Source organism: Bufo gargarizans, chromosome 3 (assembly GCF_014858855.1).
Source record: "Bufo gargarizans isolate SCDJY-AF-19 chromosome 3, ASM1485885v1, whole genome shotgun sequence".
NCBI classification, from domain to species: Eukaryota; Metazoa; Chordata; class Amphibia; order Anura; family Bufonidae; genus Bufo; species Bufo gargarizans.
This window is the reverse complement of record NC_058082.1, coordinates 543,891,244-543,907,543: the sequence shown is the minus strand read 5'-3', so window position 1 is coordinate 543,907,543 and position 16,300 is coordinate 543,891,244.

The following is a 16,300-nucleotide window of genomic DNA, read 5'->3' as shown; positions in this document are numbered from 1 at the left end:
CCGCCTTCTATGAGTACCACCGCTCCTTCTCGGCAAAGGCGGCGGCCACACTCGCTCAGTGCAAACATGTCGTAGACTGGTCTCGGATGGATACCGAGTTATTTTGCCGCCACTTTGCGGGCCTCAAGGCCCCGGCTTGCGCTGGTTGCGGTTCCTATGCCCACACGGCCGGATGGTGCTCAGAGAGCGGTAGCACAGCTGCGCCTTCCGTGTCAGGCGTTCTCCCCATCCAGCCGGCGGGCAGGGCTTCCGCGTCCAATGACAAGTTGGGGCGCCCGGTGAAATACCTCGGTAAGTCACCTTTATGCAATAATTTTAATTATGCCATATGCCACTACAATCAATGCAGGTTGTTACACTTATGTACCCAGTGTTTCAGGGCTCACCCCCGCGTCGCTTGCACGCAAAAAGGGGGGAATCATGCATGACTAAGCGTGGTTAACGTGGATCTCCTCGCCTGTTTCTTAGCCGGTCATCCAGATTCAGATTGGGTACTATACGTGCTCAACGGTCTGCGGTACGGCTTCCACACAGGCTTGCTGGCTCTTCCGCAAGCCCCACATGAGTGCGGGAACTTGGCGTCGGCTATCAGAGATCCCGAGACGGTCACCCAATTAATCCAAATCGAGCTGGATAAGGCTTATGTGATCGGCCCAGTGCGGCAGCCTCCGTTTGAGTCCTGGAGCGTCAACCCGGTCGGGGTGGTGACAGGAAAATTTTCCAATAAAAAAAGATTGGTGTACGATTTGTCAGCCCCACATTCCTTAGCAGTCCCCAGTCTGAATTCTTTGATCCCCTCGGAAGAATTCTCCATGAGGTACGCCTCTATTGATGAGGCGATTGAGGTCATACTCAAGTTCGGGAGAGGGGCCTGGTTATCCAAGGCGGATATCACAGACGCCTTTAAACTGCTCCCCATCCATCCGGAACTCTGGCAGTGGCATGGGATAAAGTGGCAAGGGCTGTACTACTTTGCCAGCAAACTGACCTTCGGGTCCAAGTCAAGTCCATGGCTCTTTGATCAGTTGGCTAGCGCGTTGCATTGGGTCTTATCAGACGTCTTCAGGGTCAGCCATGTCACGCATTACCTGGACGACTTCCTTCTGGTCGAGCCCCCGACACGGCAGCCTCAGGACCTACAGCGCTTGCAGACAGTATTTTCTGACCTCAATGTGCCAATAGCTTCTCACAAAGTAGAAGGCCCCGACACCACCATCACGTTTTTAGGGATACGTTTAGACTCGGTGCGCATGCAGGCGAGTCTCCCACCTGATAAATTAGATAGAATCAGGCAGGCCGTGCATAGGTGGGCTCAAGTGAGAGTAGCTTCCAGAGCGGACCTGTAATCCCTGTTAGGCATGCTCAATTTTGCCATGCGCATCATTCCCCAAGGCAGGTCCTTCATCTCTAGGCTTTTGGCGCTGCTCCCACAGGCCCGCGCACAGAACGAGATGGTACGGTTAGGTCCAGAGGCCATGGCCGACCTGATGATGTGGGACAGGTTTTTGACACACTGGAATGGCGTGTCGCTCTTCATTCCGGTAGTCTCGAACCAGTCTCCAGTGGTCCACACTGATGCCTCATCGTCAGTCGGCTTTGCCGTGCTGTACGGCTACCACTGGTTCGCTGGTCCTTGGCCACCGGAGGTCACATCCATTCCAGGTTTCTCTTCGTGTTCCGCCTTGTTTGAGTTATATCCCTTAGTGGGGGCAGCAGTGGCGTGGGGCGAGCAGTGGAGGAACTGCACGGTACTATTTCTCACGGACAATACGGCAGTTGTGGACATCGTCATGAAGGGCAGGTCTAGTTCCAAACTGGTCATGTCATTCGTGAGGAGGTTCGTCTGGTTGTCTCTGACGCACAATTTTCGTTTCGTATGCAGGCACATCAGTGGAGAACGCAATGTCGCTGCAGACGCCTTATCCCGCCTTAATTTTCCACTTTTCTTTCAGGTTTGTCCAGGGGCAGATCTCTCGCCGACACCAATTCAGCACCAGGCCCAGCTGCGCTTGGATTAGTCTCGCATCTCACCGTAGCTAAGACACTGATGGCTAAATCCTTGTCCCACAATACCCTGCGGGTTTATAAGACAGCGTGGCGCCTGTTCCAGAAATATGAAAATACCTACCCGGCCGCAGGCCTGGGACCTATCACTCACCTACTGGGTTTTGTTGGGTTTTGCCACTCTCAATTACACTTATCCTATAGTACGGTTAAATTATACCTGGCAGGTATTCAGTACCACCGGTACAGCCTATATCCGGAACTACCGTCACTTTTCTCTGCCCACCCTATCAAAGCGGCGTTGAAGGGTTTGCGCAAGACGTCTGTCGCAAAACGACAGGTGCGTCAGCCCTTTACCGGCCGCTTGTTCAGGTTGGTGACAGACAAACTACAGGGCGAACCATTCGGCCCACAGGTTAGCGCGCTGGTAGTAACAGCATTGTATCTGGCCTTCTATGGGTTCCTCAGGCCAGGTGAGCTAATGGGCGCCAACACGCTGGCCGGGTGCTTGCAGAAAGGTCAGCTCATCCGGCGCGGGTCCATCTATGTGCTCACCTTGGCCTCAACCAAAACGGCACGGCCCGGGGAGTCGGTGGAGGTCAGATACTTCCCCACGGCCAATAGGTGGTGTCCGGTACGTGCCTTTGATGCTTGGCTCCTCAGCATTGAATCCGAGCCGACATCTTCTCCCCTACTCGCACTAGGCAATACCCGGCTAACCATCGCGGTCTTTCTTAAATACGTGCGGGTGCTGCTGGCAGGGTCAGGGGTCGATCCCCTCTCAATCACAGGACATTCCTTATGCATTGGCGCGGCAGCCGCGGCGTCCCTGCATAAGGTGCCGGCACATATTATTGAACAGTTGGGTCGCTGGAGTTCCGCATGTTATATGCGGTATATCCCGGATCCGCATAACGAAATGTCACTGGCTTTTCAAGTGTTGGTGTTGTAATTTTGGTTATTGAAGCTTTTCAACACTCCTACGCATGGTTCTTTTTGGCCCCTTTAGGCTACCCTTCTATAAGCAGTTCCGGCACAACTCTGCTGCTTCTAGTAGGCAGGGGAGGGTAGGCTTAGGTAGGGTATCCTCTCAGCATGAGCCGATCCGAGCACAAGTGGTAGGCAATTGAGAGTGCCGGATTTGTGTGAGGGGGAGGCGGGGCGTTCACTATTTAAACCTGGCCTTCCTGCCCCCACTTGTCGGTTTGAACACTTTCAACCCACCCAGGTGCCCTCCCTTCTTTCAGGGCTCATCATTGGGGTAGCCCCCTTTAGGCTACCCTTCTATAAGCAGTTCCGGCACAACTCTGCTGCTTCTAGTAGGCAGGGGAGGGTAGGCTTAGGTAGGGTATCCTCTCAGCATGAGCCGATCCGAGCACAAATAGGTGGGCATCGGCGGCCATTTTATGCAAATTCAGTGCACCAGAACAGCATATGTGCATTGAAATACTGCAATTATATTCTAGGTTAAAAAAAAATCACCCATTTTTTGCAAGACCCTACACCTGGGGCCTTTGCAGCATTTGTCAGTGTGAAATACAAGCTTGAAATACTTCAATAATATTCTTGATTTAAAAAAAACACCCATTTTGGCAAAATCCTATATGTGGTGCCTTTGTAGCATTCAGTCTTCTGTGCAAGGGATTGATCTTTTGACACCGTGTATATGAAAGCTATTAAAATGACGTAAAGAGTTTGTAGCAGTTGTTTTTTTATAGCCTTCTGTAATAATGTCCCCATCTTCTATAGCCACCGGGACAAATCCATCTTCAGTGTCAAATTTACACGTGAACTTCATGTTCATCTCATTGATGTTATTTAAATAAGTAACGAAATCTAGAAACTGCACTTCCTCCTCTGAATATATGATGAACACGTAATGGATGTATCTAAAAGAAGCTTTGATCTACTGTACATATGGATTTTTTACTGTTAACTTATAAGAGTCTTCACAAACTGGTAAAAATATATACGCCAAGGCAGCGGTCCCCAACCACCGGGCCGCGGCCCAGGACTGGGCCCTGGAAGATTGTTTGCCGGGCTACGGCAATACAGAGGAGGGGAGACGCCAGGTGCATGCGCGCCCGACACGCACATCACACACAACAAGCGGCCGTACAGTGGGAAGGAAGGAGAGCGTTCCTTCCTTCTCACTGTGATGCGGCCAGCCACTGCGACCAATGAAAATGCTTAAAAAGGGCTAGTGAGGCAGGGATTGGTTAGGTCCCGTTGCCCCCCCCCCCCCCCCCCCCCCAATGGAAATGCCGAAAAGAGCTTGTGAGGGGAGGGATTGGTTAGGTCTCACTGCCACACCAATGGAAATAAACCTGACAGCCCGAGGGGGAGGGGGGTTGTCGGCATCCAGTTTCAGCTAGTATCTGAGGGAGTGAGCGGGAGTATGACCTGCAGATCCTCTTCCATGTCACCTTGAAAATATCAGGAGTGTAGCAGAGCTCTGTATAGCAGAGCTTTGTGTAGCAGAGCCCTGAGTAGCAGAGCCCTGTGTAGCAGAGCCCTGTTATACAGTGTTATACATTTTAATAGCCACCTTGTGTTTTGTTATGCACGTGAATCAGGCAGCGCCGACTAGCACCCCCTAAGCCCTGCCCCAGAACCCCCACCCCCACCCCACCCGGTCCCTGGGAATATTGTCTTGCATTAAAATGGTCCTTGGTGCAAAAAAGATTGGGGACCACTGAGCCAAGGTTCATAGGACAGGAGTGTCCATCATCATAGCAATTTCTGACACCAGAAAAACCAAAGCATTACGAGACCAAACAAAAAATAATGTCACACTCTGGATTTTTGTTTTACTCTGTTATGTCTTTGTCTTCTATATTTGGTTTTAATGTGTGTCTCAGAAAATCCATAGATCGGCCAAGAGCAAATGTTTTGTTCTTAAATTGATCAATTGTTATGATGCATCATATATTTTTTTTAAAAGGCTGTAAAATATAGGTGAAACTCTAAAAACTAGAATATCATGGAAAAATTCATTTATTTCAGTAATGCAACTTAAAATTTGAATACAAATATACGGGGCACTCTCACTAGCTATGAGACCACTTAGTTTATTAAGGATAGCAATAATTGCACAGAAATGTTACTACATAAAATTAGTAAAATACCTAAAAATAACACATTAATAATATACTGTGTAAAATCCGGACAATTCACTATAAAATCAAGGTAATGTCACTAGATGGTTTAGGTCCAAAATGTCCTTTTGCTGCTAGAAAGATCTGTAAGTGAATGCAGCAATACAAACCCTTGGGATATAATGTCCCACAGTTCAGACCTCTTCCGCTCAGAGGGTATAAATTAGTAACTTAGTTGCAGTGAAAAGACAGCGGCGTCCCGCTATACTCACTGTTTGATTGGAACTTTAGTTGACTTTTTCCATGGATACTTTGTTTAGCTGGTGTTCCGGTACAGTTGATACCTGTGTCCGGCCCTCGTTCGTGCTTCTATGGTTCCTCTCGATCCCTTTATTTTCCGACTGCTGCTCCGTAGGTATAAGAGCCGGCACTCCGCGCTGGACTTCGTTTGCACGTGTGGTTGGTGTCTCGTGCTTCTCTGTAACAGTCCTGTATTAATGCGCGTCTCGGGATTTAGATGAGCACTGGAGGTATCACCGCAAATCTGGTTAACATCCGTCAGGGGGTCTTTTGCACCAAACGCGTTTCGGGGTGTTAGTACCTCTTCCTCAGTGGTAATGACTCCCCCTTGTAGCTTTCCTTATAAAGCCATTTACTAATTAAGATTTTTCAAAACCGCTGTGAGATCTGGTCTTTTTCCCCAAATCCTGGTGTGGATTCCCAGTGATCATTTAGTTGAACATCCATCTATATTCCTAGTGTTTAAACATTATCCTATATAACTTCCACATTTCTCTTATGTCTTTCATCAATAGTAAAGACGCACAAAACATTACATTATACATAAATAAATAAATAAAATAAATACGCAACAGTGTACTTAAATGACAAATCCACTGGAGGTCTTATCCGATTTTTTTCGGGAGGTAACCGCATTACTCATGTAAAACCTGCGGCATTCATGTGGTTTTTAATTTCCATCTCAGATAACCTACCCATATTGAAAATATTTCTATAGACCCCCTTCCCTTCCTATTATTTCATATAAAAAATCACATATATATAAAATAAGATAAATATGTTGCACTCCACATTTATTAATAGCTGTTTTTTATTATTTATATTTTCTTCATGTTTTCAATCTTCGTTTTACAGTGTGGTTTTCATAGGGGAGAAATGTGTGTGGATACGTAGTTCATATATGAAATAGGCGGATCACACAACTTAAAATTTGAATTTTGTGAAACGGTTCAATATTCTAGGCTCAAAGTGTCACACTCTAGTCAGCTAATTAATCCATACCCCCTGAGCAAAGGATACTTCAAAATTGAGAATTGGGGGTTTCATAAGCTGTAAGCCATAATCATCCAAATAAAGGCTTGAAATATCTCGCTTTGCATGTAATGAGTCTCATATGTTAGTTTCACCTTTTAAGTTGTATTCTGAAATAAAAGAACTTTGCACAATATTCTAACTTTTCAAGTTTCACCTGTAGACTGAATTATAGATGGAGAGTCCAGTGGTTGTAGGTCTGGATGGAATGTATCTCATCAGGATGTAAAATGCTCATTGTTTACACTGATTCTCACATGAAAAGGTCTCGGAGTATCCCAGGAATCTCTTACAGATGCTAAATAGCAGTGTGAACAATAGGTCTCTACCCTGCAAATACAATGTGTAAATTAAGGATAATCTCAGGAGGCCAGAAAATGCTAAACTGGTTGATAAGGAGAAGGCACCATTATTCTTCCAATGTTTATTGTAATGAGGAAAGCCAGATCTGATGATCCTAAGTTTGACTGATAATGAAGGTGGGACTGGGCGTCTCCTGGGGGAAGAGGAGGAGCAGATAGCTATAGCCACCAAAGGGGTATAAAAGACCCAAGCATGGCTCAGAAAGCTAGAATTCACCAAGGTAATTTACTTGGATCACTGACTTGCTGAGGAGAAGACACTGACTGGAGATCAAGTCCTATGTGTGTGGAGGGTCCATGTCTGGTAAGTGTCACTGAACTGACTGTAAGTGGATGGAATTATAAGATATTGTAATCTGTGCTGTGTATAAGGACAATGTGTCTTTGTCATGTCTCCTGTGTATGTCTCCATGTAGATCTTCATATAACTCCCATCATAACTGGACACAGATTTTCCACCGTTTACAATACACATTTTCTACACTTCTTCATGTATTCCATTTCTTGCTCTGAACCTTAGAATCAGACCCAGTAAGAGGGAGGAAATTCTTACAATGGGAATAACTCTTTCCTGGAGGTTCAGTGATGGCAGCAGTGACTGGTGATTGTCCGCACAGTAGTGTGTAAGTGATTGTACACGCAGTGTCCATACATGTGATAGTACATACCTGTAACTGTGCCGGGAACATGGACAATCACCGCTCCTGACTGCCATTACTGGACCGCTCCAAAGCATCAATAATAGGAGGAAAGAAGATTACTGACAGGAGGAATCTGATTTGTCAATACGTTATTTTCCCCGTAGACACTTTTATTTCCAGCACCTCTATAGATATCTGTACATAGTAATATAATAAAGGTCTCTATACAGAAAGCAGTCAGTACAGAATATAGTAAATATCGCCCCAAAGTCATCTATTACACACAAGAAGATGAAGTGTCATAAAGCCGCCCAGAATGTCTTTTTAAGGTTTTTTGTGTCCTTATGACTTAAATAAATTTATCATTAAGAACATGAGCGACTGGAGGACAATCTGCTATTATTTATACTTCATTTAGAGTCCATCATATTCCAGGCACTAGACCAATCTGATATAAAATGTGTATAAAATGCCGGACAGAAACAATGTCAATCAGAAAACAGATTCTAGTGATTTTACCATAAGAAATAAGTGTCAAAGCCTCACTTCTCCACCTGGGTCCATGTGCCAGTCTCTAGAGGCTGTTGGGATCCATGTACCAATCTGTAACTCCTCATCTCCCACAATTAATTAAATAAAATGGTAGAGAATACTGAAATATTACTTTATTATAAATGCATTACCAGATTCTTCTCATTATTTATAATGGTAGTGTCATGGTGTGGCTCACTGTGACACGGGTTGCCATGTTTCCTCACATTGGTTGCTCTCACATACTGGCTACAATGGATGCCGTGTAGGCTGGTTGCCATAGGCAACAGGTATTTTTACGGCGGCCTGTGTGTATATACTGTTCTCCTTGTATTTTCTTTCTCCTCTCCCTGTTGTCTGGTTCTTGGGAGGTTAATGTCTTGGTCTGGCTGTGGTTACTAGGTGCTATACTGTATATTCCTGTTAGCTGTGGCCCCGGAGGTCAGTCGGTCTCCAGCTCTGCTAGGTGCAGGAACTATGCACCCGACCTGGGGTTCTGCTATCTGTCCTGTCTGTGTGGTCACCTACTGAGACATAAAAGGTCACCATGTCCAGTTCCATGTGTTTTGTGCAGCTCTGCCTGTTCTCCCATGAACTAACTCTGAATGGGGAACAGGCATCCGCTAGTCTGGTTCTTTGCCTTTGTGCAGAGGCCTCCTGGGTTCTCCAGAGGCAGGATATATAGTCTATGTATGCAGCTCTGCCTGTGACCGCCATGCATCCGTTCCATATGGGGTGCAGGCATTTGTCTTGTTTTCTGGTTCCTATTATGACTTGTCTAAACAGTGTCCTGAGTTTGTTTGGGTTCCTGTTTGTGTGCCTGGCTTGCAGTCCATCCTGTGTCTGTCTGGTATGCTGGTGATTGCGCCAACATCTGTCTCTGCTTTTAAGTGGCCAAGTGTACAGGGACTATCCTAGAGGTGCGACCAGTGAGCCCTTGGCTAAGTTCGTCCCCACCATCAGAGGCTCTGTGAATAACAGGATTTAATGAGTTTCCACCCTCTGGGTTTGGCCCAAAGTCAAACCAGTGCCCTACGTCGATCAGGGTTTCCACCAGCACCTACGTTAGTGGTTCCAACCCCCACTTCTCCTCCTCCGCCTCCTCCTCCACTTCCACCTCTAAATTATCCACGTGAAGCACCAGTTAGCCATCAGTCGGTAGCTGGAAGCAGCGTAGCACTGCTGTGGGGAAGTGTCTACAGGCCGTGCTGAAGCTGATATGCTTAGGGGACAAACAGCACACCGCCGAAGAGCTGTGGCAGGGGATGAGAGACCAGACTGAGCTGTGGCTATCGCCACTCAACCTACAACCAGGCATGGTTGTGTCTGATAATGGCCGTAACTTGGTGGCAGCTTTGGAGCTCGTAAAAAAGAGGGTTAAGCAGCACTCCAGGTCCCAATATAGGGACAGTTGCCAATAGAAACCTAGGTTGGTGCTCGCGGATAAGGATCCTGGCTGAGGGTCCCATAAGTATACAGATAAAGAAGAAAATCCACAGCACTCCTGAGTTCTGGTGAGTAAGCTGGTTACTTTATTGGTAAGAAAAACAGTGGGGTTGCGCGAAGGCGCAAAAAAAGGACCACAGAGGGGCGCCAGTATCCCTAATGTCTAGGGTTATGATGGTGTAAAGCACAAAGGTAGAGGTTTATATTTTTTATCTTTTTTAGGTGATGTGTGTACACTCACCGGATATTGTAGTTGATTGGTATACGATAGGTTATTAGTAGTTAAGAATAAGATCACAATAGCGATAAAATATACAATCAAGGTATAAGATCCAATAATGGGTTGTAAATAGAGTTGAGCGAACACCTGGATGTTCGGGTTCGAGAAGTTCGGCCGAACATCCCGGAAATGTTCGGGTTCGGGATCCGAACCCGATCCGAACTTCGTCCCGAACCCGAACCCCATTGAAGTCAATGGGGACCCGAACTTTTCGGCACTAAAAAGGCTGTAAAACAGCCCAGGAAAGAGCTAGAGGGCTGCAAAAGGCAGCAACATGTAGGTAAATCCCCTGCAAACAAATGTGGATAGGGAAATGAATTAAAATAAAAATTAAATAAATAAAAATTAACCAAAATCAATTGGAGAGAGGTTCCATAGCAGAGAATCTGGCTTCCCGTCACCCACCACTGGAACAGTCCATTCTCAGATATTTAGGCCCCGGCACCCAGGCAGAGGAGAGAGGTCCCGTAACAGAGAATCTGTCTTCATGTCAGCAGAGAATTAGTCTGCATGTCATAGCAGAGAATGAGGCTTCACGTCAGCCACCACTGCAACAGTCCATTGGCATATATTTAGGCCTAGCACACAGGCAGAGCAGAGAGGTCCCGTAACAGAGAATCTGGCTTCATGTCAGCAGAGAATCAGTCTGCATGTCATAGCAGAGAATGAGGCTTCACGTCACCCACCACTGCAACAGTCCATTGGCATATATTTAGGCCTAGCACACAGGCAGAGCAGAGAGGTCCCGTAACAGACAATCTGGCTTCATGTCAGCAGAGAATCAGTCTGCATGTCATAGCAGAGAATGAGGCTTCACGTCAGCCACCACTGCAACAGTCCATTGGCATATATTTAGGCCTAGCACACAGGCAGAGCAGAGAGGTCCCGTAACAGACAATCTGGCTTCATGTCAGCAGAGAATCAGTCTGCATGTCATAGCAGAGAATGAGGCTTCACGTCAGCCACCACTGCAACAGTCCATTGGCATATATTTAGGCCCAGCACCCAGGCAGAGGAGGGAGGTCCCGTAACAGAGAATCTGTCTTCATGTCAGCAGAGAATTAGTCTGCATGTCATAGCAGAGAATGAGGCTTCACGTCACCCACCACTGCAACAGTCCATTGGCATATATTTAGGCCTAGCACACAGGCAGAGCAGAGAGGTCCCGTAACAGACAATCTGGCTTCATGACAGCAGAGAATCAGTCTGCATGTCATAGCAGAGAATGAGGCTTCACGTCACCCACCACTGCAACAGTCCATTGGCATATATTTAGGCCTAGCACACAGGCAGAGCAGAGAGGTCCCGTAACAGACAATCTGGCTTCATGTCAGCAGAGAATCAGTCTGCATGTCATAGCAGAGAATGAGGCTTCACGTCACCCACCACTGCAACAGTCCATTGGCATATATTTAGGCCTAGCACACAGGCAGAGCAGAGAGGTCCCGTAACAGACAATCTGGCTTCATGACAGCAGAGAATCAGTCTGCATGTCATAGCAGAGAATGAGGCTTCACGTCACCCACCACTGCAACAGTCCATTGGCATATATTTAGGCCTAGCACACAGGCAGAGCAGAGAGGTCCCGTAACAGACAATCTGGCTTCATGTCAGCAGAGAATCAGTCTGCATGTCATAGCAGAGAATGAGGCTTCACGTCACCCACCACTGCAACAGTCCATTGGCATATATTTAGGCCTAGCACACAGGCAGAGCAGAGAGGTCCCGTAACAGACGATCTGGCTTCATGTCAGCAGAGAATCAGTCTGCATGTCATAGCAGAGAATCAGGCTTCACGTCAGCCACCACTGCAACAGTCCATGGTCATAAATTTAGGCCCAGCACCCAGGCAGAGGAGAGAGGTCCCGTAACAGACAATCTGGCTTCATGTCAGCAGAGAATTAGTCTGCATGTCATAGCAGAGAATCAGGCTTCATGTCAGCCACCACTGCAACAGTCCATTGGCATATATTTAGGCCTAGCACACAGGCAGAGGAGAGGTTCATTCAACTTTGGGTAGCATCGCAATATAATGGTAAAATGAAAATAAAAATAGGATTGAATGAGGAAGTGCCCTGGAGTCCAATAATATATGGTTATGGGGAGGTAGTTAATGTCTAATCTGGACAAGGGACGGACAGGTCCTGTGGGATCCATGCCTGGTTCATTTTTATGAACGTCAGCTTGTCCACATTGGCTGTAGACAGGCGGCTGCGTTTGTCTGTAATGACGCCCCCTGCCGTGCTGAATACACGTTCAGACAAAACGCTGGCTGCCGGGCAGGCCAGCACCTCCAAGGCATAAAAGGCTAGCTCTGGCCACGTGGACAATTTAGAGACCCAGAAGTTGAATGGGGCCGAACCATCAGTCAGTACGTGGAGGGGTGTGCACACGTACTGTTCCACCATGTTAGTGAAATGTTGCCTCCTGCTAACACGTTGCGTATCAGGTGGTGGTGCAGTTAGCTGTGGCGTGTTGACAAAAGTTTTCCACATCTCTGCCATGCTAACCCTGCCCTCAGAGGAGCTGGCCGTGACACAGCTGCCTTGGCGACCTCTTGCTCCTCCTCTGCCTTGGCCTTGGGCTTCCACTTGTTCCCCTGTGACATTTGGGAATGCTCTCAGTAGCGCGTCTACCAACGTGCGCTTGTACTCGCGCATCTTCCTATCACGCTCCAGTGCAGGAAGTAAGGTGGGCACATTGTCTTTGTAGCGTGGATCCAGCAGGGTGGCAACCCAGTAGTCCGCACAGGTTAAAATGTGGGCAACTCTGCTGTCGTTGCGCAGGCACTGCAGCATGTAGTCGCTCATGTGTGCCAGGCTGCCCAGGGGTAAGGACAAGCTGTCCTCTGTGGGAGGCGTATCGTCATCGTCCTGCCTTTCCCCCCAGCCACGCACCAGTGATGGACCCGAGCTGCGTTGGGTGCCACCCCGCTGTGACCATGCTTCATCCTCATCCTCCTCCACCTCCTCCTCATCCTCGTCCTCCTCGTCCTCCAGTAGTGGGCCCTGGCTGGCCACATTTGTACCTGGCCTCTGCTGTTGCAAAAAACCTCCCTCTGAGTCACTTCGAAGAGACTGGCCTGAAAGTGCTAAAAATGACCCCTCTTCCTCATCCTCCTCCTCCTCCTCCTGGGCCACCTCCTGTTCCATCATCGCCCTAAGTGTTTTCTCAAGGAGACATAGAAGTGGTATTGTAACGCTGATAACGGTGTCATCGCCACTGGCCATGTTGGTGGAGTACTCGAAACAGCGCAACAGGGCACACAGGTCTCGCATGGAGGCCCAGTCATTGGTGGTGAAGTGGTGCTGTTCTGTAGTGCGACTGACCCGTGCGTGCTGCAGCTGAAACTCCACTATGGCCTGCTGCTGCTCGCACAGTCTGTCCAGCATGTGCAAGGTGGAGTTCCACCTGGTGGGCACGTCGCATATGAGGCGGTGAGCGGGAAGGCCGAAGTTACGCTGTAGCGCAGACAGGCGAGCAGCGGCAGGATGTGAACGCCGGAAGCGCGAACAGACGGCCCGCACTTTATGCAGCAGCTCTGACATGTCGGGGTAGTTGTGAATGAACTTCTGCACCACCAAATTCAGCACATGCGCCAAGCAAGGGATGTGCGTCAAATTGGCTAGTCCCAGAGCTGCAACGAGATTTCGCCCATTATCACACACCACCAGGCCGGGCTTGAGGCTCACCGGCAGCAACCACTCGTCGGTCTGTTGTTCAATACCCCGCCACAACTCCTGTGCGGTGTGGGGCCTGTCCCCCAAACATATGAGTTTCAGAATGGCCTGCTGACGTTTACCCTGGGCTGTGCTGAAGTTGGTGGTGAAGGTGTGTGGCTGACTGGATGAGCAGGTGGAAGAAGAGGAGGAGGAAGCCGAGAAGGAGGAGGTGGCAACAGGAGGCAAAGAATGTTGCCCTGCGATCCTTGGCGGCGGCAGGACGTGCGCCAAACAGCTCTCCGCCTGGGGCCCAGCTGCCACTACATTTACCCAGTGTGCAGTTAGGGAGATATAGCGTCCCTGGCCGTGCTTACTGGTCCACGTATCTGTGGTTAGGTGGACCTTGCTACAGATGGCGTTGCGCAGTGCACACTTGATTTTATCGGATACTTGGTTGTGCAGGGAAGGCACGGCTCTCTTGGAGAAGTAGTGCCGGCTGGGAACAACATACTGTGGGACAGCAAGCGACATGAGCTGTTTGAAGCTGTCTGTGTCCACCAGCCTAAATGACAGCATTTCATAGGCCAGTAGTTTAGAAATGCTGGCATTCAGGGCCAGGGATCGAGGGTGGCTAGGTGGGAATTTACGCTTTCTATCAAATGTTTGTGAGATGGAGAGCTGAACGCTGGCGTGTGACATGGTTGAGACGCTTGGTGACGGAGGTGGTGGTGGTGGTGTTGGTGGTACATCCCCTGTTTGCTGGGCGGCAGGTGCCAACGTTCCTCCAGAGGCGGAGGAAGAGGCCGAGGCGGCAGCAGCAGAATAGGCCGAGGCGGCAGCAGCAGAAGAGGTAGCAGGGGGAGCCTGAGTGACTTCCTTGGTTTTAAGGTGTTTACTCCACTGCAGTTCATGCTTTGCATGCAGGTGCCTGGTCATGCAGGTTGTGCTCAGGTTCAGAACGTTAATGCCTCGCTTCAGGCTCTGATGGCACAGCGTGCAAACCACTCGGGTCTTGTCGTCAGCACATTGTTTGAAGAAGTGCCATGCCAGGGAACTCCTTGAAGCTGCCTTTGGGGTGCTCGGTCCCAGATGGCGGCGGTCAGTAGCAGGCGGAGTCTCTTGGCGGCGGGTGTTCTGCTTTTGCCCACTGCTCCCTCTTTTGCTACGCTGTTGGCTCGGTCTCACCACTGCCTCTTCCTCCGAACTGTGAAAGTCAGTGGCACGACCTTCATTCCATGTGGGGTCTAGGACCTCATCGTCCCCTGCATCGTCTTCCACCCAGTCTTGATCCCTGACCTCCTGTTCAGTCTGCACACTGCAGAAAGACGCAGCAGTTGGCACCTGTGTTTCGTCATCATCAGAGACATGCTGAGGTGGTATTCCCATGTCCTCATCATCAGGAAACATAAGTGGTTGTGCGTCAGTGCATTCTATGTCTTTCACCGCTGGGGAAGGGCTAGGTGGATGCCCTTGGGAAACCCTGCCAGCGGAGTCTTCAAACAGCATAAGAGACTGCTGCATAACTTGAGGCTGAGACAGTTTCCCTGGTATGCATGGGGGTGATGTGACAGACTGATGGGGTTGGTTTTCAGGCGCCATCTGTGCGCTTTCTGCAGAAGACTGGGTGGGAGATAATGTGAACGTGCTGGATCCACTGTCGGCCACCCAATTGACTAATGCCTGTACCTGCTCAGGCCTTACCATCCTTAGAACGGCATTGGGCCCCACCATATATCGCTGTAAATTCTGGCGGCTACTGGGACCTGAGGTAGTTGGTACACTAGGACGTGTGGATGTGGCAGAACGGCCACGTCCTCTCCCAGCACCAGAGGGTCCACTAACACCACCACGACCATGTCCACGTCCGCGTCCCTTACTAGATGTTTTTCTCATTGTTATGGTTCACCACAACAACAAATATATTATTTGGCCCAATGTATTGTATTCAAATTCAGCGGGATATAAATTTGAGGCCTAGTATTTAGGCGCTGGGTGACCGGTATGGATTTAGTGACAGAATTAGACTTGGAAATGCACAGAAGCGTGTGTGTGAAGTTATTCTGAATGACCCTATGTGCACCTTCAATATTATATACCCTTTTAGGGATAGATTTCAAATAGCTCTGATATAGCAGAAACCACTAAATTATGAAATTGCTAAATTGGGAATTGTACTTCAACCCAGAACAAAAAATGTGCTTTGACGGACACTAAATATCTTGCCCAGCAACAACAGTACAGCGGTGGGTAACGAGAGATTTAGAGGGATTTAAATTTGAGGCCTAGTATTTAGGCGCTGGGTCACCGGTATGGATTTAGTGACAGAATTAGACTTGGAAATGCACAGAAGCGTGTGTGTGAAGTTATTCTGAATGACCCTATGTGCACCTTCAATATTATATACCCTTTTAGGGATAGATTTCAAATAGCTCTGATATAGCAGAAACCACTAAATTATGAAATTGCTAAATTGGGAATTGTACTTCAACCCAGAACAAAAAATGTGCTTTGACGGACACTAAATATCTTGCCCAGCAACAACAGTACAGCGGTGGGTAACGAGAGATTTAGAGGGATTTAAATTTGAGGCCTAGTATTTAGGCGCTGGGTGACAGGTATGGGTTTAGTGACAGAATTAGACTTGAAAATACACAGTAGCGGGTGTGTGTGAAGTTATTCTGAATGACCCAATGTGCACCTTCAATATTATATACCCTTTTTGGGATAGATTTCAAATAGCTCTGATATAGCAGGAACCACTAAATTATGAAATTGCTAAATTGGGAATTGTACTTCAACCCAGAACAAAAAATGTGCTTTGACGGACACTAAATATCTTGCCCAGCAACAACAGTACAGCGGTGGGTAACGAGAGATTTAGAGGGATTTAAATTTGAGGCCTAGTATTTAGGCGCTGGGTCACCGGTATGGATTTAGTGACAGA